At 37.3% G+C, this 24,809-nt stretch overlaps 1 protein-coding gene and 1 pseudogene across 3 annotated transcripts in view; one reads left to right on the forward strand and one right to left on the reverse strand.

The window, feature by feature from the left end:
• Positions 1-24,809, forward strand: part of MEMO1 (mediator of cell motility 1) — a 126,647-nt gene that overhangs the window by 30,490 nt on the left and 71,348 nt on the right. The gene's annotated exons all lie outside the window — the stretch shown is intronic.
• On the reverse strand, positions 8,280-8,653 carry LOC124502892 (60S ribosomal protein L31-like; annotated as a pseudogene).

The following is a 24,809-nucleotide window of genomic DNA, read 5'->3' on the forward strand; positions in this document are numbered from 1 at the left end:
ACTGGGTTGCTTGTCCTTTTGTTGTTGAGTTGTAAGAGTTCTGTATATATTCTAGGTATTAATTCTCTATCAGATATATGAGTTGCAAGTATTTTCTCCTTTACGGTTGTCTTTTCAACTTCTTGACAGTATCGTTTCATGTGTAGAACTTTTTTATTTTGATGAAGTCCACTTTTACCTATTTTTTCTTTTGTTTGCTCATGCTTTTTAAAGTCATTTTGTTTATTTTTCATTTCATTTCATTTCATTCCATTTGAGAGAGAGAGGAAGAATGCATGCATGTGTCGGGGAGAGGGATTGAGGGAGAGAGAGAATCTTAAACAAGCTCCACATTCAGCATGGACCCTGTGCAGGGCTCGATCCCACAACTCTGGGATTGTGACTTGAGCCAAAATCAAGAGTTGGACACTTAACCAACTCAGCCACCCAGTCACCCCTGTTTGCTTGTACTTTTGATAGTATGTCTAATAAGAAACACTTAGCTGGGGCGCCTGGGTGGCTCAGTCAATCAAGTGTCCAACTTCGGCTCAGGTCATGAACTCACGGTTCATGGGTTCGAGCCCCATGTTGGGTGGGCTCTGTGCTGATAGCTCAGATCCTGGAGCCTGCTTTGGATTCTGTGTTTCCCTCTATCTCTGGCTCATGATGTGTCTCTCTCTGTCTCTCAAAAATAAAAATAAACGTTAAAAAAAACCCACCCAAATTGTTAGCAAATGCAAGGTCGTGATGATTTGCCCCTGTTTTTATTCTGAGAGTGTTATAGTTTTAGCTGTTACATTTAGGTTATTGGTTCATTTTGAGATAAATTTTGTATATAGGGTGAGGGTAGGGTTCCAGCTTTATTCTTTTTTTTTCTTTTCTAAAAATTAATTTATTCTTTTACATTCAAGTGTAATAACATGCAGCGCTATATTTAATTTCAGGTGTGCAATATAATGATTGCACAGTTCTGTACATTACCCACTGATCATCACAGTAAGTGTGCTCTTGATCCCCTTTACCTCTTTCACCCATATCCCCTCTGGTAACTGCCAGTTTGTTCTCTATATTTAAAAGAGGTTTTTGTTGTTGTTGTTGTTGTTTGTTTGTTTTTTCTTTTTTTGGTGTGTGTGTATCTCTTGTTCATTTGTTTTGTTTCTTAAATTCCACTTATGAGTGAAATCATATGGTATTGTCTTTCTATGACTGACTTATTTCACTTAGCATTATACCCTCTAGATCCATCCATGTTTTAGCAAAAGGCAAGATTTCATTCTTTTTTACGGATGGGTAATATTCTATTGTATGTATGCCACATCTTTTTTATACTTTATTTTTTTTGTTTTTAAAATTTTATTTTTAAAAATTTACACCCAAATTAGTTAGCAGATAGTGAAACAATGAATTCAGGAATGGATTCCTTAGTGCCCCGTACCCATTTAGCCCATCCCCCCCCCCCACAACCCCTCCCGTAACCTTCAGTTTGTTCTCCATATTTATGAGTCTCTTCTGTTTTGTCCCCCTCCCTGTTTTTATATTATTTTTGTTTCCCTTCCCTTATGTTCATCTGTTTTGTCTCTTACAAAGTCCTTGTAGGAGTGAAGTCATGTGATTTTTGTGTTTCTCTGACTGACTAATTTCACTTAGCATAATACCATCCAGTTCCATCCAGGTAGTTGCAGATGGCAAGATTTCCTTCTTTTTGATTGCCGAGTAATACTCCATTGCGTATATATACCACATCTTCTTTATCCATTCATCCATCGATGGACATTGGGCTCTTTCCATACTTTGGCTGTTGTTGATAGTGCTGCTATAAACATTGGGGTGCATGTGTCCCTTCAAAACAGCACACCTGTATCCCTTGGGTAAATCCCTAGTAGTGCAATTGCTGGGTCGTAGGGTGGTTCTGTTTTTAGTTTTTTGAGGAACCTCCATACTGTTTTCCAGAGTGGCTGCACCAGCTTGCATTCCCATATTCTTTTGCATGTGGATGTCCAGTTGTCTCAGCACCGTTTGTTGAAGAGTTTCTTCTTTTGCCATTGAATTGGCTATACATGTTTGGGTTTATTGCTGGATTTTCTTTTCTATTCTATAGATGTTTGGACATATTTCTGGACTTTGAGTTCTATTCCATTGGTCTGTCCTTATGCCAGTACCACGCTATCTTGATCACTTTAGTTTTGTAGTAAGGTTTGAAATTGGGAATTGTGAGTCTTCTGCCTTTGTTCTTTTTCAAGATTATTTTGGCTATTCAGGGCCCTTGGAAATTCCAAATGAATTTGAGGATCAGCTTTTCCATTTCTGCAAAAAAGAGAGTTGAGATTTTAATAGAGATTTCATTGGATCCTTTGATCACTTTGGGGAGTATTGCCGTTTTAACAGTATTAAGTCTTTCAACTCATAAACACGGGATTTTTTTTTCATTTATTAGATCTTTATTTCAGTAATATTTATAGTTTTTTGTGTATATGTCTTTCATACACTTGGTTAAATTTATAGCTAAGTATTCTTTTTGATTCTATCATACATAGACTTGTTTTCTTAGTTTCTTTTTTGGGTTGGTCCTCACTAATGCATAGAAATACAGTTGAGTTTTGTTTGATCTTATTACAACACAGCTAAATTCCTTTATTAGCTCTAATAGTTTTAATGTGGGTTTTTTAGAATTTTTTTTTTCTTTAGAACTTTTTAATGTAAGTCATCTCTGAATAGGGAGAGTTTGTATCTTCCTTTCCAATTTGGATGCCTTTTATTTCTTTTTCGTGCCTAATTACTTTGGGTAGAACTTCCACTACAATATTGGATAGAAGTGGCAAAAGTGGGCATTCCTGTCTTATTCTTAATTTTAGGGGGAAAGCTTTCACTTTTTGCTGTTGAGTATGATATTAGCTGTGGGTTTTCTCACAAATGTCCCTTTCTTAGTTTAAGGAAGTTTCCTTTTATTCAAGTCTGTATTTTTCACAAAAGGGTGTTGGATTTCGTGAAATGCTTTCTCTGTGTCAATTGAAATGATCATGTGCTGTGTTTCCTTTCGTTTAATAATGTGGTCTATTGCATTGTTTAGTTACATATATTGAACTGCCCTTGCACTCCTGAGATAAATTCTACTGGTTGAGTATAATCCTTTTACTGTGTTGCTGGATTTCATTTGCTGGTATTTCACGGAGGGTTTCTCCATCTGTATTCATAAAGAATATTGGTTTGTAGTTTTCTTGTGATGTCTTTGTCTGGCTTTGTTATCAGGGTGGCGCAGTAGAGTGAGTTAGGAAGTGGTCCCTGCTCTTCTGTTTTTTGGAGGACTTTGAGAAGGATTGCATTAATTCTATTCTATATGTTTGGTAGGATTCAGCAGTAAAGCCTTCTGGTCCTGGACTTTTCTTTGTTGGGAGGTTGCTGACTCAGTCTCTTTACTTGTTATACATATGTTGAAATTTTCTATTCTTTAGTCAGTTTGGATAGTTTGTGTGTTTCTAGGAATTTATCCATTTCATCTAGGTTGTCTCATTTGTTGGTGTGCAGTTGTTCATAGTGTTTCCTTATAACCTTTTTTATTTCTGTAAGGTCATTAGTGTTGTCTTCTTTAAATTAGTTTTTAAATAAAGCTTTCATTTTTGTCTTGTTAGATTATTTCGTGATTTGGTATGTTTCTCTAACGCAGTTCAGTTTGTTTCACACACATTAAAAGATGGAGGAATAGGAAACAGATGACAAATATCACCTCCAAAAGTAGCTGTGTACTGGCATTACTGTACATCAGTTCAAGGAGAGTTAGAGTTAGGTTCATTATACTCCCAGACCACATCCCAGGTATACCAGTTAGAGAAACATTTGAGTGAAAGATTATTAACAAAAAAATGTACCACACACCAATCCTAGTTTTGTATGGTGCTATTACTAGTTTGTGTTTTTCTGAATCTGGTGGTAAGACTTTTTTGATTCAATTTTATATTATTGAATCTTCCTCATGCTTGGTTTTAGTGGCATTTCAAAACAGAAAGTTTATTCTTTTAAACATTTTTCTGCATAAATATGCCTGTCTTATGTTTATACCCAAGAAAGAAGGGTCTACAATCTTTATAATTTAACAGAATATCTCATAATTTGCAGGCTGTTATTAGCATCCATGTGAATGTATCAATGTGTAAGTTAATCTGAAAATGTAAAAAAGGCAAAATTTTTAGGTGGGTTTTGGAGAGAGGTAAACTTTTCCTGGCTAGTTAGTGGGTGACTGTATGAAATAACTTTCAACCTGAAACATTGCTTCAGATTGGACAAGGTATTAATGGTGGCAATAAACGGTGTTTTGCTCATGTAGCTACAGTATTTTTTTACTCAATCTCTATGGAATTATAGTGCATCCTGAGTGTGAATGAGAACTATGTATGCTGTTTCGTCAAGAAAGATGTCAACAGGGGCGCTTGGGTGGCTCAGTGGTTTCAGTGTCCAACTTCAGCTCAGGTCATGATCTCACGGTCCGTGAGTTCTAGCCCCGTGTCGGGCTCTGTGCTGACAGCTCAGAGCCTGGAGCCTGCTTCAGATTCTAGGTCTCCTCTCTCTGCCCCTCCCCCGCTCATGCTCTGTCTCTCTCTGTCTCAAAAATAAAATAAAATAAAAGAAAGATGTCAACAGACAGTGACCCTAAGACTCATTAGGAAGCCAGGAGGTGACAGTGCCTAGCATTGAATGGGTATTTATTAAAATGTTTGATTAAGTGGATGAATCAACGAAACAAATGTAACTATAAAACTGCTTGAGTAGTTGTCTGAAATAGGACAGAGGCTGAGATCAATTAAACCAACATTAGCTCTTTTAAACTAGCCACATTTTGAAGTGTAGTGAGTAAAAGTGTTGTGAGTGCCCAGGAACAGAATTGTTCCTCTGTTTGGAGAGATGGCTATTGAAAATTATGAAAAAGAAAAGCTTGTGTTATTCTTATTACAGAAGTAGTTCAGATACCTTAAAGAAAATTTAGAAAATATAAGTAAATGTAAAATTGAAATAAATCATCTCTTATCCTAAAATAACTTCATTTCACATATATATATGGCTTTGTAACCTGATATATTCACTTAACTGGAAGTTCACCATATGTAACTTTCTGTTAAAATATTGGAGATTAGGAATCCCGCCAGAAAGTTTCCTGTGTGATTAATACAGTCTTAAATGACTAACTGGATGTAGTAACTAGCCTTTTCTGTATAATAATATTGAATTGTTTATAACACTTGCCTAAAATAAACATTATTATTCTTATTTTTTAAAATGTATTTATTTTAAGAGAGAGAGAAAGGGGCAAAGAGAGAGAGAGAGAGAGAGAGAGAGAGAGAGAGAATCCCAAGTAGTTTCTCTACTGCTGATGCAGAACCTGACACAGGGTTTGAATTGATGAACCATGAAGATCATGACCTGAGCCAGAATCAAGAGTCAGAGGCTTAATTGTCTGAGCCACCCAAGTGACCCTAAAATAAACATTATTAATGAATATTAATAAAAACATAGTATGTACATATGATCAAATCAAAATGTTTGGTATTTTTAAATTTTTTTTTTTTCAACGTTTTTATTTATTTTTGGGACAGAGAGAGACAGAGCATGAACGGGGGAGGGGCAGAGAGAGAGGGAGACACAGAATCGGAAACAGGCTCCAGGCTCTGAGCCATCAGCCCAGAGCCTGACGCGGGGCTCGAACTCACGGAGCGCGAGATCGTGACCTGGCTGAAGTCGGACGCTTAACCGACTGCGCCACCCAGGCGCCCCAAAATGTTTGGTATTTTAAATTTTTTAGTAGTTTAATCAACTATGTATCTCCACCCTTTTAAAGTTTTGTTTTATAGGGGTGCCTGGGTGGCTCAGTTGGTTAAGTGTCTGACTCTTGATTTCAGTTCAGGTCATGATCTCAAGGTTTATGAGTTTGAGCCCCACATCGGGCTCCATGCTGACAGCTCAGAGCCTGAAGCCTGCTTCGGATTCTGTGTCTGCCTAGCTGTCTGCCCCTCCCCTGTTCATGCTCTGTCTCTCTCTCTCTCAAAAATAAATAAACGTTAAAAATTTTTAAAAAATTTTCTTTCATAAATAATACGCTGTAACCTGAAACAGTACTGTAGTGTTTTCTAGCTTTTGAGAATAGGTTAAAAACAAAGAATGGAAATGTCCTCGTTAGAGAGAAGATGTATTTATATCTAAAATTCTATCTATAACGGACAACATTGACAATAAAATTAAGATAAAAACAAAAAACACAGATGTTGATTGTGAAATAAAACAGTTTATATGTCAGGAATTTGGGGGAGAGTATGGAGTTGAAATTCAGGGATATGAAGTGTGGAAGGTAGTTTCGTTATCAAGGAGATAAAAAGTAAGAGAAGGAGGCCTCCTTTGTAATTAATCTGAGGCACTTCTTCGAAGATTTATCACTGTACAATTTGGTCACTGACAGAACACTCTGCAGTTGAATCACTGACAGAACAAATAACTAGGTTTGCTACCAGGAGAAGGAAATCTGCTAATACTATTAGGAGTTGTAGGCAGTGCAAAATTCAGAGACTTCCAGGTTAGAAGATGAACGTGAAAGCTCCTGAGCAGAGTTGTTAATCCCAGGGTAGAAGCTCTTTGTAGTCCGCCCCACTTAGGTGTAGGCAGCCCTGGGTCCCTTGGTGTTAACTGAAGCCAGAAGGATCTCAGGTCTGCGGATGCATCCTGTTGCCAAGAGAGGCAGAACCAGGTACTAGGATCACTTTGCAAGATGAGATATTTGGAATTATTTAAATGATGTGAGATGGTTTCATGGGCTGGGGGAAGCTATTTAAGGTTTATAGGAAGAAAATAAAATAATCTTTAGTGAAGTTCTGTTATGTGGCTTGATACTTTCATATATATTCTGATTCAGTCTTTTTGGGTTAGGCTTTGGGGGAGTCTGATTTTTTTATTAAGCACACCAGCTGATTTCTTGAATGTGGTTCTTGAACCACAGATTGAGTTACATAGGCAGGACTCCTGACTCTTGGTTGGGACTTGTAAATTTTGATTCCTGTTGTCTGAGCTTCCTGGTCATTCCCTCATTCTTCTGAGGCCTCAGATGGCTCTCCAAGATAATATATGAGAACAGAGGTCAGAACAGTAATGTCATTGTAACTATTTTCAGAACTCTTCAATTACATAAATGTCACCTCAAAATTTAAAAATTTTCCATTGGACACTAACATTAAAAATTTATAAAATTTTATTAGAAGATTATATTTCTATTAAAAATAGTTACTATTAATTGATGACCAACTGATTGAGACCTATTAACTTCTTTTACATAGCAATTTTCATTTAATGAAGTTATATCAGTAACTACAAAACAATTTAGTATTCATTATTGTTTCCATGTTCCTTTATAGAATGAAGTCCTCTATTATTCTATATTTATACAAAGCTTTTTTTCCATCATAAAAATGCTTCATTATATAGAAAACTTTAGACTATATAGAGGTGACCAAAGTAAGTATCTAAAATTTGACACCCCAAAATAACCATTGACAGAAATGATTTATACCATTGTACAAATGTTGCAGCATCTATTAGGTTGTTTTTGCCTAAATATGTTATTCTTTCCTAAGGTATTTAACTTAAAAAAATTGAGAAAAGAAATTTTTTTTTTTTACTTAAAGTTTATTCATTTATTTTGAGAGAGTGAGCACATGTACACACAAGTGGGGGAGGGGTAGAGAGAGAGAGGCGAGGAGAGAGAGAGAATCCCAAGTAGGCTCTACACTGCCAGCGTGGAGCTCAACATGGGGCTCAACGTGGGGCTCGAACCCACAAACTATGAGATCATGACCTGAGCCAAAGTCAGATGCTTAACTGACTGAGCCACCCAGGCACCCTGAGGAAAGAAATTTTTAATAAATTTTAACTAAAATATGTGTGAGATCCTTGAAATCCGTAAAGAACTGGCATCAAGGGGCGCCTGGGTGGCGCAGTCGGTTAAGCGTCCGACTTCAGCCAGGTCACGATCTCGCGGTCCGGGAGTTCGAGCCCCGCGTCAGGCTCTGGGCTGATGGCTCGGAGCCTGGAGCCTGTTTCCGATTCTGTGTCTCCCTCTCTCTCTGCCCCTCGCCCGTTCATGCTCTGTCTCTCTCTGTCCCAAAAATAAATAAACGTTGAAAAAAAAAAAATTAAAAAAAAAAAAAAAAGAACTGGCATCAAGTGATTTAGCTTTCTCTGGGACGTGAATATCAGGGCTAGTTTTAACGGCAAACACTCATTAAACAATTTCTTTTTATAGTTTTACACCTTTATTTGACAATCAGCAGTTAGTTCTCATCCACATTAACAGTCTGTAGATTTTTGAAAGTGGTGACAGGTACATAGGTAACCAGTGTATAGAGCCTGTTTGGTGTATCTTCATCCTCGTTATGTTTTCTGGACAACTGCACACGGATATGGTATGGAATATTCCTTATTCCTTTGGCCCAAACAGCTTTGTTGAGCCTGGTGTCAATGCGCACATCTGGGGTTCCCATCTCCTTCACAGCAAATTTCCGGATCTCTTTGAGTGCCTGAGGAGCATGCTTCTTGAAACCCACTCCATGGATGAGCTTGTGAATGTTGATGGTGTATTCTCTGGTCGCTACCTCGTTGATGGAGAATGACTCTTCTTCTCTCCACCCTTCTTTGCGGGAGCCATTCTGCTGGGCCTGGGTTGGAAAGGAAGCTCATTAAACTATTTCTTTTTTTTTTTTTTTTTTTAATTTTTAATGTTTATTTCTGAGACAGACAGAGGCAGAGCATGAGCGGGGGAGGGCAGAGAGAGAGGGAGACACAGAATCCGAAGCAGGCTCCAGGCTCTGAGTTGTCAGCACAGAGCCTGATGCGGGGCTAGAACTCACGGACTGTGAGATCATGACCTGAGCTGAAGTCAGTCGCTCAACTGACTGAGCCACCCAGGCACCCCTCATTAAACTATTTCTTAATGGCAAAAGTAATAAGTACCACCTGTTAGCCAGAAGAAGTGTGTCTATTTGGAACTCTAAAAATCACCAAATAACTGGTAGTAGTAACTAACACTAGCTGGTGAGTGGTAAGTTTGTAAAATTCTTTTCATCTTAAAATAAGTCACCATTTAAGCATGGGGAATATGTAGAGTGTCTTCTGTATAAAACTGGGATACACTGTGTACAGTATATTCTGGGGATAAAGTGATGGTTACTGGGGATAAAGGGATGGTTTTAGGAAGGAGGAGCAAATTGCATGTAGACTTATGAGGTTTTAAAAAATTTTCTCACTTTCAAAAAGAGATTAGGCCAGTCGAGTTTGTGTTTGTTTAGTACTTTAGGAAACAGTTGGCTTTTTAAGGAAATACATGTTTTTGTATGTGTTATTCCACTTAATGCTAAGCCACCCTGTGTAAGGTACTTAGTGTTTTGTTTTTTTTTTTTTAATTTTTTTTTTTTTCAACGTTTTTATTTATTTTTGGGACAGAGAGAGACAGAGCATGAACGGGGGAGGGGCAGAGAGAGAGGGAGACACAGAATCGGAAACAGGCTCCAGGCTCTGAGCCATCAGCCCAGAGCCCGATGCGGGGCTCGAACTCACGGACCGCGAGATCGTGACCTGGCTGAAGTCGGACGCTTAACCGACTGCGCCACCCAGGCGCCCCGGTACTTAGTGTTTTATACTTATTTTTATAGATGAAAAAACTGAAACTCAAAGTTTTTTATCCAGGTCACAAACTCAGATATTTTTGGCTTTGTTTCCATTTCTTTCGCTCACGTTTACCATTCTCTGATTTCCAAAGTTCTTCTTCTTTTTTAAAAAATATTTATTTATTTTTGAGAGGCAGAGACACAGAGCTTGAGCAGGGGAGGGGCAGAGAGAGAGGGAGACACAGAATCCAAAGCAGGCTCCAGGCTCCGAGCTGTCAGCACAGAGCCTGACGCTGGGCCCGAACTCATGAACTGTGAGATCATGACCTGAGCTGAGGTCAGACGCTTAACTGACTGAGCCACCCAGGCACCCCTCCAAAGTTCTTTTTAACTCAAATTCTGTGGTTTTACACAACTGGGGAGGATAGTGTAATGAATTCCCATTTACCTGTCCCAGGACTACAAAATTATTAGCCCATTGCCAGTTTGTTTCACCTGTATCCCCTTGCATCTGCCCTCCCATATTATTTTTACCTCCATATTATTATGATTTTAAAGTTTATTTATTTTAAGAGAAGGGGGAGGGGCTAAGAGGGAGAGAGAATCGCAAGCAGGCTCTGTGCTGTCAGTGTGGAGCCTGATGTGGGCTCAACCCCACAAACTAATGACATCATGACCTGAGCCAAAATCAAGAGTTGGACACTTGACTGACTGAGCCACCCAGGCGCCCAGTCACAATTTTTTTTTAAACTGTTTTTAAGTTGCAATTCAAATAAGGCTCATATGTTGCAAGTGGTTAATATGTCTCATAAGTACTTAAAAAATATTACTATTAAAAAAATATTTCTTTAGAGCAGTTTTAGGATCACAGCAAAATTGAATAGAAGAGGTAGAGATTTACCATATTTGATGTCTGTTTGTTCAGCCACCATTTGTTGAAAAGACTCTTCTTAATTTTATTGACTCCTTTCTTTTTTTTTTTTTTATTTTTTTAAATTTTTTTTTTCAACGTTTATTTATTTTTGGGACAGAGAGAGGCAGAGCATGAACGGTGGAGGGGCAGAGAGAGAGGGAGACACAGAATCGGAAACAGACTCCAGGCTCTGAGCCATCAGCCCAGAGCCCGATGCGGGGCTCGAACTCACGGACCGCGAGATCGTGACCTGGCTGAAGTCGGACGCTTAACCGACTGCGCCACCCAGGCGCCCCTTGACTCCTTTCTTTTGTCAAAGATCAGATGACTATATTTCCAGGTGTCTATTTTTGGGCTCTCTATTCTGATCCATTGCTGTATTTGTTTTTTAGCCAATATCATTTTGTCTTGACTACTGTAGCTTTATAGTAAGTCTTAATGTTGGGTAGCAGCAGTTGTCCTCCAACTTTGTTCTCCTTCAATATTATGTTGGCTTTTCTTGGTCTTTTGCCTCTCCATGAAATAAATATTCCGAATGAGTTTGTTGATACCCACAAAGTAACTTGCTGGGCTTTTGATTGGGATGCATTGAATCTGTAGATTAAATTGGGAAGAACTGACATCTTGGTAATGTTGAGTCTTCCTATCCATGAACATGGAATATGTTTCCATTCATTTATTTAGTTCTATGGTTTCATTTATCAGAATTTGTAGTTTATTTCATGTAGGTTTTATACAATTTTGTTTCATACCCAAGTATTTCATCTTTTTTTTTTTTTTTGGTATTAATATAAATGTTACTGTGTTTTCATTTCAAATTCCACTTCTTCATTGCTGGTATATAGAAAAGCAGTTGACTTTTGTATTTTAACCTGTGTTCTGCAACCTTGCTATACTTGCTCATTTATTTCAGGAGTTGTTACTGATTCTTGTCGATTTTTTTACATAGATGATCATGTCATTTGCTTAGATGGACAGTTTTTATTCTTTTTTTCCCCCGATCTGTATACCTTTTCTTTTCTTGTCTTTTCCAGTTTAATGTCAAAGAGCTGGGATACCTGGGTGGCTCAATTGGTTGAGCGTTGAACTTTGGCTTAGGTCATGCATGATCTTATAGTTCATGACTTCGAGTCCCACGTTAAATTCTGTGCTGATAGTGTGGAGTCTGCTTCCAATTTTCTGTCTCCTTCCCTCTCTGCCCCTCCCATGCTTGGACTCTCTCTCTCAAAAATAAATAAATGTTAAAAAAAAAAAAAGAAAGAAAAGCTGTGATGAGGAGACCTTTTTGCCTCCTTCCTGATATTATGTCTTTTTAAATCTACACATTCCCTTTCCATCTCACTCTGTTTTTTCTTTTTTTTTTTTTCCTTGCAATTTTGTTTTGTTGTTGAAGAAACTGGGTCTTTTCTTTTTTAGAGATTCTTGCAGCCTGGATCTTTGTAACTCCATCTCTGGGATGGTGTTCAACATGTTCTTCTGTCACATTTATTTTATAAAAATTGTTAATTAGATCTAGAGCAGCATTGTCTAGTATAAATAAAAAGAAAGCCATAAATTTGAGCCACATATTGGTAATTTGAATTCTTTCTGGTATCCACTTTAAAAACATAAAACAGGAGAAATTGGTCATTTATTTATTTGTTTGTTTGTTTATTTATTTATTTTAATGTTTTTATATATTTTTGAGACAGAGAGAGACAGTGTGAGTGGGGAGGGGCAGAGAGAGAGGGAGACACAGAATCCAAAGTAGGTGCCAGGTTTTCAGCTGTCAGCACAGAGCCCGACGCGAGGCTCGAACTCACAGATTATGAGATCATGACCCGAGCTGAAGTCAGACGCTTAACTGACTGAGCCAGCCAGGCGCCCCGAGAAATTGGTTTTAATATATTTTATTCCACTTACTATATCCAAAATATTATTTCAACATGAAGCCAGCATAACTATTGATGTATTTTACATTTTTTGTACTAAATCTTAGAAATCTGGTGTATATTTTACACCTATCACATCTCAATTAGAATTTGCTACAATTGCAAGTGCCTAGTAGCCACATGGGGCTAGTGACTCCTGTAGTGAACAACACAGATTTAGGGACTAGATCAGATTTAGGGTTTTTGTTTTTGTTTTTGTCAGACAGTAGGGAATTGCCTGATTGTCTCTCTTTGGTGATACCGGTAGCCATTCGTGATCACTGTTTAGATCTAATAATTTATTAGGACTTGTGAAGTGGTGACAGTTTTTAATCACTCTACCCTCATTTATTATCTATAATATTTCTCTAAGAGGATATTTCCTGTCCTCAATTAATCTAGTTACTTGAAGGAACGGTTCATTTAGAAAAAGTGGGATAAGTAATGCTTGATCCTTTTCCTTTATTTACCAGTTATCAAAATAATGAATTGGTTCCTTAGCATTAGGATAAAAGGTACCTTTGGATACAGGTGACGAGCAAAAAAAAATTTTTCAAGTGTCATTGTGAACTCATAGACTTAAAAGATACTCAATTTGTCCCATCTTTAGTCAGTTGGAGTCTCTTTAAGCTGACTCTTGAGTCCTCTAGACATGGCCCTAATAGTCTGTGATAACTTTCTTGCATTGTGGTGTATTAGTCTGTATTATCTAGAAAAACATAACCAAAAGGATATATGCATATATATAGAAAGAGATTTATTATAATAAATTCGCTTATGAACTTTAGAGGCTCACAAGTTTCAAGATCTGTGTTTAGCATCTGGAGGCCCAGGAGAGCTAGTGGTGTATATAGTTCCGGTCCAGCTCAAGACTCAGGAAGAGCCAGTGTTGTTTTGGTTTTAGTCTGAAGGAAGGAAGAAAACCAGTGTACCAGCCTGAAGTCTGTCAGGCAGGACGAATTCCATCTTACTTGTGAGGGTGTCAGCTTTTTTGTTCATTCTGGCCTTCAGATGATTGGATAGGGCTCCCCACATCAGGGAGGGCAATTTGCTTTACTTAGTCTACAATTTCAAATGTTAATCTCATTCAGAAACATCCTGACAGACAAACCCAGAATAGTGTTTGAACAAATGTCTGGGCATCCTGGCAGTCAAGGAGTCATATAAAATTAACCATCATATCTGGGATAAGATGTTCCAGGCTCATTTTACATTTCCTGCCCCAGATGTAGAATCTGCCATTTTTCCAAAGAACCTCAGTCTTTACTGTCTTAAAGTCAAAGTGTCAAAGTCTTATAAATAATGCTGGCAATTAATAAATGAACTCTGGTGATTCTTTTGATGATGAAAACACATTAAGATTCATAAATTTAAAAGCTTTATGTTAAAAGGCTTTGTTGTAGGATTTTTATCAAGGTGTAATTTTTTTTGGGCACCTGGGTGGCTCAATCTGTTGGGTGTCTGACTTGATTTCATCTCATGTCATGATCCCAGGGTTGTGGGATCAAGCCCTGTGTCTGGCTCCACACTGAGCTTGGAACCTGCTTGGGATTTTCTGTCCCTCTCCCTCTGTCCCTCTTCCCTGCTCATGCTCATTCTCTCTCACAAAATAAATAAATAAACATTAAAAAAAAGTTGTAATTTCTGTAGCATCATTAAATTGTCTTATATATTTCTTTTTGTGTATTTCTTTTCTTACTTTTGGGAAAGAGGTCTTGGTATCTGCTCTGTCTCTCCTATGTTGATCTTTTTCTTTCTTTTTTTCTTTCTCTCTCTCTCTCTCTCTCTCTCTTTTTTTTTTTTTTTTTTTTTTTGTGAGCTATACACCCAATGTAGGGCTTAAACTCATGACCCCGAGATCAAGAGTTGCATTCTCTGCTGACTGAGCCAGACAGGTACCCCCTATGTTGATCTTTTTTAAGTTTCTGATAGAACACTCAAGAAAAGCATAGAATGAAAGCTGATAACCTAGAGCTATACCTAGTAAAATGTATACAAGTGATTGGTAAGTATCTTTAAGCATGAATCTAAATAATTCTACCTCTTAGTATATTATAATAACCTAGAATTATAGACATAATTGAGTTTACCCTCTTCATTTTATAGAAAAGGAAACTGAAACCTAGATCTGTGGAAATGTTAGTACTTTAACCTGGATCACTTGCTTCTTAGAGTAGGTACTGTGCTGAGTAGGACAGCTTCACAGCTCAGAGACAGACCAGCGTGGCCAAGAATCTTGGCATTGCCCTTTACTGGCTATATGAACTTGAGGAAACTCTGGTGTTCTTGTTTGTTTGTAAGCTAAAAATAATAGTGACTGTGTCATAGGATTGCTATGACAGTTAACCAAGAATAACATTTTAAGGAACCCAGTACTGTGCCTGTCACATTGTAGGTACACTAAATTCTGGCTGTTCCTCTACTCCCATTTTGTAGTTCTTTCTGCCTTATTACCTCCTTTTTGAATTAAACATCAAGTATATCTAAAGTAGCTGAAAACAGTGTTTTTGTTGTATTTTTTTTTTTTACAGTGTTTGTAGTTTGTTTAATAGATTTTTTTCTTTAGTAGAATAAAAAAAGTTTATTCTGGCCTTCTGAATTTTTCTGGATGACAGTTACTGAAGTTCATGTTGAGAAGATTTTACTTTTCATTTTGAAGTACTTATCCAAAACAACTTTTGTTGTTATACCCCCATTTATCATAATTATTGAATATTAAGCACAAATGTTTTAAATAATACTTTGTGTCATTCAGGTAGAATGTGATCATGTTCATGCTTGTATTCTGCTGCAGCAAACAGGACAGTTCAGAATGACTATAATTAATAGGTGTTTAAGAGTTGCTTTGATGTCCTTAGATGAAAGCTTTGCTACCATTACCAAATGCTAGTATTTTAAATTATCACTCTCCTTTTTAACGTGAACTATTGATGGGGCGCCGGGCTGGCTGGGTCAGTGGAGCATGTGACTCTTGATCTTGGGGTTGTGAGTTCCAGCCCCACGTTGGTGTAGAGATTACTTACAAATAAAATCTTTAAGGGATGCCTGGGTGGCTCAATTGGTTAAGTATGTGAATCTTGATTTTGAGGTCATGATCTCATGGTTCATGAGTTCAAGCTCTATGTAGGGCTTTGTGCTGGCAGCCTGGAGCTTGCTTGGGATTCTTTGTCTCCCTCTCTCTCTACCCCTCCCCCGTTTGTTATCTCTTTCTGTCAAAAATAAACATTAAAAAAAATCTTAAAAAACTAGTATGAACTATTGGCTTGAGTTCTATAGAACCATGTACAGGATTGTTAATGTCTAATACATGTTTAATTTGAATGTGTAGAGAAAAATCTTAGAAACTATCTTCCAAAAAATGCCCTCTCATATTCATGTTGGTTGCCATCTCTTCCAAAAGCATGCTTAAAAAATGTTGACTTTCCCATGACAGCAAAGATAACTTACTTTGTTGGGAGGTTTAAACATATGATTGCTAATGCATAAGGTTCTATTTCATAAAGTGAGTGAATTGATGTATTTGAGGTGTTGGAGATTTCAGATTGGGAGACATAGAGACATTTTTTTTTTTTTTTAAATCAAAAAAAGGCAATGATAGCTGCTTTCAACTCTTCTTGGAGTGGTTTTCATTTGCCGTCTCCATTTTCTTGTAACTTCTCTGGTCTTTCACTACTTGTAATTTAATGTTTACCCCCAAATACTGAAAACTAATTGCCCTAGGGTTACTGATTTCTCATACTCACCAAGTACATTGACTAGCATTTTCTCTGTTCTCATTGTGCTCATTCATTGCAGTGCATCGAATTCTGTTTACATCGAAAATTTTAACTCTTTGCTTTCACTGTACTGTATTTTCCCTCTGTCTCTTGAGCTGCACCTCATTTTTCTTTCTCCCTGGCTCAACTTCTTACTTGCATGCTCAAGTGTCTATATCCAAAGACTTATGTTTTTAGCAGTTGTGCTGTCATCAGTAGTTTGTGCATATTAAGATTGCTCAGCCATTCTCATCTTTCACCACTAATTAAATGGCTCTGAAATATACGTTTCTGTCATTCATGCTTTTTTTTACACTTAAGGCTCTTACTCTTTACCAGCTAGACATCTTACCTAGTTGTCTTTCTGCCTCCTAAAACTTTCAGTGTGTCCAAATCAAAGTCTTCATCTTAGAAAAGACTTCGTGGTCTTCCTTAATTGTCATTGGTATTGGTACTCTTGTTTTTCCTGTCCCCAACATAGTCATCATTGACTCACTCACCCCCTCCAATTTATTTTGATACAGAGGTCTACCAATTCTGATTTTGGGAAATGCTGGCTTATAGAGCTAAGGTTGGTTGAGTGGTTGTTTGTTTGTCTGTCTGTCTGTCTATCTATCTATCTAATTGGCCTAAGTGCAGAGGGGGTTTGGGAAGGAGTTTTTATTTCTTTAGTTGAATTTTTCTGGTGGCTGTGGTTTAAAAGAAGGTGCCAGTGATATTGTCTAAGACCTCTTAAAGGTACGAGTTCTTGAGCATGGCTGAGGCTTTCAAAACTTTTATGGTATGATCTTCTGGGAATGGGGAGAGGACGCACCTGCATTTAAACCCAAATATTCTCCAATCTGGGAAGATTTTACCTTAATACATTTGCTTTAGTGATAGTTCAGTGAAAACAATCCAAAGGGATATGGAAAGGTTTGGTAGAGTGGATGCACACGTACAGCTCACTTTCCATGTTTAACCACAGCCCTTAGTTTTCAAAGTTAGTTTTCCTCCTAAATTACCCATCTGTGAACTCCTTGGAAAGCCTTTTATCTTTGTGGCCATTATGCCTGACTACCTTTCCTTTTCGTGTGTATCTGATACCTGACATGCCCATCTCTTAGTGCACATTAGGTGTGTTTGCTTGGCTAGTTAGCAAGGAAGAACTTGCTGAGATTCTTTTTGTTTACATCTTATGGTTGCAAAATCAGAAACATAATTCTAGACGGATGAGCTGGCACATGCACTACCAATGCTTAGTGAAAAAACAGGCCTCAAACATGCCACAACAAAAGCACAAAAACAAAAATTGCATTAGATTATAGTTAATTACTTCAAAAAGCAACTTGGCTTCTCTACATTGTCTGGTAAATGATGGCTGAAAGAGTTAGAGTGGAGAATAACTCAAATCCCTTGCAGGACAAGTGAGAAAAACAACCAACCAACCTGAAACTATTATGTTTTATATATTACATGAAGGAAGATACTAATAAGGTGTTTAATGACCTCTTTTCTTGTCTGGAATGTTTTCAAAAAAATTTTTAAAGTTTATTTATTTTGAGAGAGAGCGAGAACACGAGCAGGGGAAGGGCAGAGAGAGAGAGAGGGAGAGAGAGAGAGAGAGAATCCCAAGCAAGCTCTACACTGCCAGCGCAGAACCTGATGCAGGGCGCGAACTCATGAACATGAGATCATGACCTGAGCAGAAACCAAGAGTTGGACTCCTAACCGACTGAGCCACCCAGGTCCTCCTAGAATGTTTTCTTGCTCTCTGTTTATACCTTTCAGAAATAGGGTAGGGAAGTGAAATAAGAATGGGAAATCCCCTTTTGCTAGTGGGAGAAATCTTGTCAAATTGGTCCATGTGTATGTATCCTAATACTTTAATGTATCTTTTCTTGGTCAATGGCAATTTTTAGCAGTGTGTTTTATTTAACTTAGATTATTAATATATAGGTATTGTCTTAGGTCTAATAATGGTTTGTTAGTTGGGTTTAGCGTTTAGAGGCTTTTTTCCCCATATCAATAAACAGATGTCTGCAGCATCATTTTTTTTTTTTTTTCTTTTTTAATGCCTGGCTCCAACCTATTATCTTGAGACAAAGAATTGCATGCTCCACTGACTGACCCAGCCAGGCGTCCCATGCAGCATCATTTTACAAAAATTATTTTTAATTGAGGAGTTCCTGGGTGGCTCAGTCAGTTAAGCGTCTAACTCTTGATTTCAGCTCAGGTCATGATCTCATGGTTCATGAGTTTGAGCCCCACGTTGGGCTCTGTGCTGATAGGTGGAGCCTGCTTGGGATTCCCTGTCTCCCTATCTCTCTTCCCTTCTCCTGCTCATGCTTTCTTTCCCTCTCTCAAAATAAATAAACATTAAAAAAAAAAGAGGGGCACTGTGTGGCTCAGCCAGTTAAGTGTCTGACTTTGGCTTAGGTCATGATCTCGCAGTTCATGAGTTCAAGCCCGGCGTCGGGCTCTGTACTGACAGCTTGGAGCCTGGAGCCTGCTTCAGATTCTGTGCCTCCCTCTGTCTCTGCCCCTCCCCTGCTTGCACTCTGTCTCTCTGTCTCTCTCTCTCAAAAATAAATAAACATTAAAAAAAAAGTATTTAAAAAGTATTATTATTTTTTTTTTTAAGAGAGAGAGACACACACAGAATTTGAGTGGGAGAGAGGTAGGAAGAGAGGGAGGCACAGACTCCAAAGCAGCTCTGAGCTGTCAGCACAGAGCCCGATGTGGAGCTCGAACCCATGAACGGGGTGATCGTGATCTGAGTTGAAGTTGGATGCTTAACTGACTGAGCCACACAAGTGCCCCTAAAAAATTATTATTTAATTGACATGTGGTTGACATAAAATATTAGCTTCAGGTATAGAATATACTGATTCAACAATTATATACTTTACAAAATGTTCACCACGATAAGTGTATTATAGTAATGTTGACTATATTCCCTATGCTGCATTTTTCATCCTTGAGACTTATTTATTTATAACTGGAAGTTTGTACCTCTAATACCTTTCACCCATTCCACCTATCCCTCCACCCCTCTCCCCTTTGGCAACACCAGTTTGTTCCCAATATTTATGAGTCTATTTCTCTCTTTCTTCTCTTTCTTTTTTATTTTTATTTTTTTAGCGTTTATTCACTTTTCGAGAGACAGAGACAGAGTGTGATCAGGGCAGGAGCAGAGAGAGAGGGAGACAGAGAATCCAAAGCAGGCTCCAGGCTCTGAGCTGTCAGCACAGAGCCCGATACAGGGCTCGAACTCACAAACAGTGAGATCATCACCTGAGCTGAAGTTGGACGCTTAACTGACTCAGCCACCCAGACGCCCCTTTCTTTCTTTTTTTAAGAAGTTTATTTATTTAAGAGAGAGAGAATGCATGCAAGTGAGTGGAAGAGGGGCAGAGAGAGAAGGAAGGGGAGAGAGAATCTCAAGCACATGGAGCCCATTGCAGGGCTCAGTCTCATGAACCGTGAGATCATGACCTGAGCCTAAATCAAAAGTTGGATGCTTAACTGACTGAGCCACCCAGGTGCTCGGTCTGTTTCTAGCCACCCAGTCTGTTTTCTCTTTTGTTGTCGCTGCCTGTTCATTCATTTGCTTTGTTTTTTAGATTCTGGATATAAGGGAAATGATAAAGGTGTTTGTCTTTCTCTGGAGTATTTCACTTCCCATAATACCCTGTAGGTCTATCGTGTTGTCATGAATGGCAAGATTTCATTCTTTTTTTTTTTTTTTTTTAATGGAGCATTATTCCATTGTGTATACATACCACATCTTCTTTATCTATTCAGTAATTCATGGAACTTAGGTTGCTTCTGTATCTTGGTGCAGCATCATTGTTTATAACTTCATGTTATTATGTTATATGAATGCACCATCTTTTTTTGTACTCAGTTTTTGGATAGGTGGTACATGTACATAGTACAAAATGTGAAAGATACAAAAAAAAGTACCCCGTGAGAAGTATAATTTTGCTCTACTCTTAGTCAGGATGCAGTTACTTTTATCCATTTATTTCATGTTCGTCCAGAAATATTTTACATAATCACATATGTGCACATACAAAATGACAACATATTATACCTTCTGTTCTGTACAGTGCTTTTCTTTTTCTTCTGAATTAAGACATCTCCCATAGGGGTTCATAAAAATTTGCATCACTGGTTAACATTTGTTTAGTCTTCTACTTCATGGATTTACTATAATTTATTTAATCAGGCATTTCTTTTGTTTGTTTGGTTGGGTTTTTTTGGTGGACACTTAGATTGTTTCAGATCTATCGTTCTATCAGTTCACAAATAGGCAGTCATATTACACGTTTCATTTGATGTAGTCCCCTGGGCCTGATCTCCTTTTTCTGGTTAAAGTCTGTAAGTGAAAGCTCTTAGAGAAGAAGATCTGTATTACACAGAATAAGGTGAGAATGTGGTAATGTCTGTAAATCGGTTTTGGGGTGGAAATATGTGAAAAGTGAAAATTCTGACTTTTCCTTTTAAACTTTTTCCTTTTTCTTTTTTCTTTCTTTCTTTTTTTTTTTTTTTTTTTTTGTTTTTGGTGAAGGAAGTGTTACCTTGTGTGGGAAGTGTTACCTTAGTCCTGATTCTGTCCAATAAGGCAGCCTTGTTTTATTTTTCTACAGATTATGTTTTTGGATTTGCTATCAAAGTATCCAGATTCACTAGTATCAATCAACTGACTGGTTATAACCCAAAGAAACATTAGAAAAAGGAAGAAAAACACACTAGTTGCAATTGGAAGAAAATGATTCTTGGTTAGATACCCATTAAGTATTATGGACCCAATTTTAAGCATTTCTATCATTTTAGGTGGTTGCCTTTTATGATTCAGGTTCATATTTCCTCAGTAGAATACCTGACTCTGTGTTAGAGGATAAACATGGTATATCTTCTTGAAGCCTCCATTTAAATTGCAAATAGGAGTATGGGAGTTTTGAGATTACAAATAGTTATTCCTATTACTATGGTAATACAAATATAAATGTCATGAATTTTTGGACTAAAACAGAAGATTTAAGAGGGAATTTGAATTTGTGTATCACCTAGTTTCTAAGAATCTGAGTTGACTTTGTCATCAAGGTTATTTGAGAGCAAAAGCTGGAGAGGCATTGATCCTAATGGGAGGCTAGAAACACCATTAAAAATAAACTATTGTAAATTTTAAGAAACAATGAAAGTTAGGGCTTTAAAGTAGTTTGGAGGTAAAAGTTCATCCATTTATATTTTGCTAATTTAAAGATTATGTGATTTTTTTTTTTTATGGTAATGAAAAAATCTCAGTTGTAAACCTTCCAAGAGCCTGTTTGGCCACATTCATTCATATAGCATGGGCAAATAAACTCATGTATGGCAGTGGGCCTAACATTTTAATGTGTATAGGAGTTCCCTGGAGAGCTTGTTAAAATCTTGTTTAAAAAAATGTCTTCATCCCCTGAGATTGCAATGATAATGGCTTTGTGATGCTCTGTGGTAAGACCTAGAGATCTCTTTCTTAGGTAAACACATCAGATGATTCTGGTCTGTAGACCACTTTTTGACTCTTGAAGGAGAAACCCCATTAGTTAGAAAATTTAACGGTAGGAGCATGTCAAAATCTTCAGGATTGTAATTTAAAACAGCAGCATGATGCAGCATAATACGCTTGATTTTGAATTGAACTTGTCTTCTGTAAAGGCCTATAGATAGTAGTTGTTTGCCGAACATTGGTAATGGGAAACTTGTGACTGGCAAGAATCACGTTGCTGTTCTACCATCCAAGTAGAAATAAGTATCTTAGAAGTCCAAATACATTTTTCTTAGAAGTTAACTAACATTTCTTTGGTTAAAGAAATAGAATATTTAATTTAATTTGAAATGCCAAATATAAGGGCATTAGATTTTAATTTTTATCAAATGGGGGCATGAATTAAATTACTTTATCTTTCAAAATATTACTTTGAAGGGAATGGTGAGGTTTTGGTGAAATAGGCATTGTCATACATAATTATGAACGGATGCAATTTTGGGTCACATTTTGTTTTAAGTTTATTTTGAGAGAGAGAGCAAGAGTGAGAGCATCTGTGTGAGCGTGGGAGGGGTAGAGAGAGGGAGCGAGAGAATCTCAAGCAGGCTCTGTGCTGTCAGCGCTGGTCCCGCTGTGGGTTTTGATACCATGAACTGTGAGATCATGACTTGAGCTGAAATCAAGAGTTGGATACACAACTGACTGTGCCACCTAAGTGCCCTCATTTGTTAGGGATAGGGAATTTGTTTATAAATGGAGAATGGGAGTAGGAATAGACAATGCAAATTCATAGACTGTTAAAGAGATTACTGCTAAACCTATATTCAGATGACAGTTTTCTGTGTAACTTGGAGGGAGAAATACACTGTTATCTTCCAAATTTGCAACCTTTTTAGATATGAAATGCCAATGGAATTGGTATTAACTGTGAAAATTGTGAGAAAGTGTATATGAGTGGGTAGAAGAGTGGGACGTAATTTCCAGTTGGCCAAATATAAGAGTTGGTTGGTACACACTAAACATTTATTTGAATGATTAATTGCTCTAATGCAATTGTATTCTGAATTACAGAGTTTTAAAAATGTAAGTAAATTCTTAAAATGTTTAAATAAATTGGTGGATAATAAGGAATCCAAGATATTTGGATTTGGCCTAAACTTTAAGGTTTTTATTAAAGAGAATAATCATTGTTCTTCGCAGCAAAGGTTTCTTTTGGGTTGCTATAGTAATGCTCTGGATAGTTTTAGGTTAGATTCAGTGTGGCAATGCCTGTGGTCCCAAGAGCATATTATTTTCTATGTGATTAGTCCTATCATAGATACATAAAAACAAATAGTATCTCTTTAGATGTATCTAAAAATAAGATACTAAGTTTTATAAATAGCATAACAATAAATTTTAGGTATGTGGTTACAATACAGCATCAATAATGAGAGAAAGGATTTAGGGAGAACTGCTGAAAGTTTACTTAAAATTAAATGAGATTATTATAGTTGGTAAGGCTTCTCAAAACACTTTTCATTGTAGTGAGAAGCAGTGGTCCCAAATGTTGGTCTTTGATGAATATAATTTTTGCTGTTCTGCACTGATATAAAAGGAAAAAATCAGAACATTGTAGTGAGTGTAGTTTTTATAGTGCCTACTGTATTTCATCAATTTTAAGATGTATATATTCCCACATTTTAACATTTCTGAAATTGATATGTTTTATAATCAATGGCACCTTGACATTATTGTTGGTTGTGAAATAGTTGCCACTGTCTACATATATGTGAACTCAAGAATTCATTCTGCTTCTATGACTGGACACCTGTGACCCCTTGATGTTTTAGTTAACATAGCATTTAAGGACCATTTGTGGAAGAGATTACCATTCCTGGGTTGTCTTCTGAAACCTTTTGTTAGTTACATTTTCTGGTGACACTTTTCATAAGATCAAGAAATGTATGGCATGGGAACTTGGACAGTTTTGTGTCAGTTTTTTGGACACGAGTCCCAGAGACAATAGAAGAACACTTTTACAAGAAATATTTTAAGGCACCTGGGTGGCTCAGTTGGTTGAGCTTTGGACTCTTGATTTTGGCTCAGGTCATGATTCAAGGGCTGTGGGATCGAGCCCCATGTCGGGCTCAGAGCTGAGCATGGAGCCTTCTTGAGATTCATTCTCTCTCTCCCTCTCTCTCTTCCCCTCCTTCCCTCCCCCCTCCCTCTCTCTCCCTGCTTCTTTCCCCTGTTCATGCTTGCTCTCTCTTAAAAAAAAAAAAAAAAGATAAAAAAATAAATATTGCATCACTAATTCCATAAATGGTACAGAGGATGATTTTATGGAAAAACAAAGATTACCAGTGACTGTGAGTTAAAAAGCAATTTAGATATCAGATTGTGAATTTGAAGACATTAAGAATATTTTGAGGGGTGCTTGGGTGGCTCAGTGGGTTGAGTGACCAACTCTTGATTTTGGCTCAAGTCATTATCTCATGGGTTTGTGAGATCTAGACCCCCCCTTCGGGCTCTGTACTGACTGCATGGAGGCCAAAATCAAGAGTCTGATGTCCAGCTGACTGAGCCACCAGGTGCTCCTATTTTGCTTTTTAAAATACAAACGTGAATGTTTCTGATAATTCATATCTTGGTAAGTTTTAAAAAGCTTTCTTAGTAAATAAATTCTAAGTGATAAGACGTCATGTGTCGTAGTTTAATTGGGAGTATTTTTGTCTTTCTTAGTGGTACATAATGGTGCACTTTAACACTGATGCACTTTAACACTGGGTTAAGTTAAAAAGTTAAAAATTTTGACAGTATCATATATTTGTAAGGATGAAGAGAAATGCAAATTGTTGAGCCTTGCTGATGTTGGAGAAATATAATTTAAGCCAAAGTCTCTATTTTAAATGATGCACTTTAACATTGGGATTCTCTTTCTTTAACACATTCAACGAAATGTGGTTAATTTATTCAGTTTAAAGGACTGGGATTATCTTACTTTGTACTCATCTTACTTTTTGGTGTTATTTATTTTATGAAGTCATGGTGATCGTAGATAAATGGCTGATATGTTTTAAGTGTCCTTTCTTGCTAAAATAAAAATTAGTGTGTTGGTTACCC

Source organism: Lynx rufus, unplaced genomic scaffold, assembly GCF_022079265.1.
Source record: "Lynx rufus isolate CCGP_SWC_20201006 ecotype Redwood Valley unplaced genomic scaffold, mLynRuf1.p SCAF_8, whole genome shotgun sequence".
In the NCBI taxonomy this organism is placed as follows: domain Eukaryota; kingdom Metazoa; phylum Chordata; class Mammalia; order Carnivora; family Felidae; genus Lynx; species Lynx rufus.